General features: G+C 38.5%; 1 protein-coding gene across 1 annotated transcript in view; it reads right to left on the reverse strand.

Annotated features, from left to right (window-relative positions):
• LOC101856077 (GATA zinc finger domain-containing protein 10-like) overlaps window positions 1-1,666 on the reverse strand; it is a 46,245-nt gene that overhangs the window by 794 nt on the left and 43,785 nt on the right. The window lies entirely within an intron of this gene.

The raw sequence follows: 1,666 nt of genomic DNA on the forward strand, positions 1-1,666 counted from the left end.
AAGTGGTCAGCCAACCATTTAGACGTACTCACCCCAAAATGTTGAAACATATGTCACGACGAAGTGGAATCAGGTGAGCGTCAGTTTTTGGACTTATGGAGTTGTTGGTATCATTCTATAACATGTTCATTTGCCTTGATTTTACTGGATAAAAATACCAGCTATCTTGAATAGAGGTAGAGATATTTGCCATTGAAGGACGTGGGGGTCGCTTTGTGTAAGAGGTAAAATTAGATCACACACACACACACACACACACACACACACACACACACACACACACACACACACACACGCACACACACACAAACACACACGCAGAAAATAACTTCAAATTGTTCTGACCCATTTCGCCCATCACTAAACATACGTACCTGTCTACCATTCTGATTTAGTAAAACTAGCATTACACACGGCGACAACACAGAAGCAACGCAATGGCTGGCCCATCGCCCAACTGTCAAATTATTTTAAAAGAACAATATGAATATTATATGAATATATTACACGTGTTGTACCCCTCTCAAACAAGGTTGAGCCTAGCAGGCAGGGTCGTACCCCGGCTTCTGAATAATCTAAATTATGCTGTAAAAAGGGGGAGGGGGCGAAACATATCAACAACAACAACAACAACAACAACAACAACAACAACAACAACAACAACAACAACAACAACAACAACGACAACAACAACAACAACAACAACAAAACATACAGGGAATAACCCCAAAAGGTAAAAAAAAACCCTACCGAAAAAACAAAACAAAAACGAAAACAAACACACACACATACAGCAAAAAACAACAAAACAACTAACTATAACATTTCCTGACCCACCCACCTCCATCTTCACTGGTTAAAAATGATCAAAGTAAGTACCTGCCTACCATCCTGCTATAGTATTACTAGCATTAAAATAGGCGACACACACAGGAGCAACGCAATGACTGGCACGCCATTGAACTGTCCAATTGATGGAGGAAAAAGAACAATAGGCCTATGTAAAATCGATGGATATATTATACATTATTCTGGGCGACCTCGCAAAGGCTTCACATCGTGTCAATGCATAAGATAAGATTTGTGATTCAAAAAGAAACAAGTTAAATCAGGTTTTCTTCTTTTCCCTCGCTTCATTTCTGTATTTTTAATTCAGTGTTTCAGACATGAATCTCAGACTTAACAATTCTGCAAATAAATTGGAAATATCGTCTGCAATACATCCCTGCCAATCTTGTCTTTTTCCCTTGTCCGTTGAGAATATTTCTTATTTGCTGCTCTATTAAGCTCCCGTATTATCACGTGATTAAAAATAATGACCGGATTGGCATTCCAGAGCAACTAAAAATTGTATTTGTGCAAATGAAAACAGCACAAGCATCGAAAGAATACAAGAATGGGCTCTCTGCATTTCACCGCAGATTCGGAAAATCCCACTCTGTTGTTCTTTGATTCAGAAAGGATTGCTTCTAAATGTATTTGTTCTGTATCTTGAGCTCTCTCCGTTGTGGTTTTCATATCTTGTTTCCATTGTATGGGGTAGTCTATGTAATAATATCATCAAAGGCTTACCGAACCTCAGAAATGTCTGTGCTGTATGCACTTTTAAAAATAATAAAATAATTATCTCTGTGTGTCACAATCAAATACCTTCCTGCCGTGAGCA

Source organism: Aplysia californica, unplaced genomic scaffold (genome assembly GCF_000002075.1).
Source record: "Aplysia californica isolate F4 #8 unplaced genomic scaffold, AplCal3.0 scaffold00032, whole genome shotgun sequence".
NCBI lineage: Eukaryota > Metazoa > Mollusca > Gastropoda > Aplysiida > Aplysiidae > Aplysia > Aplysia californica.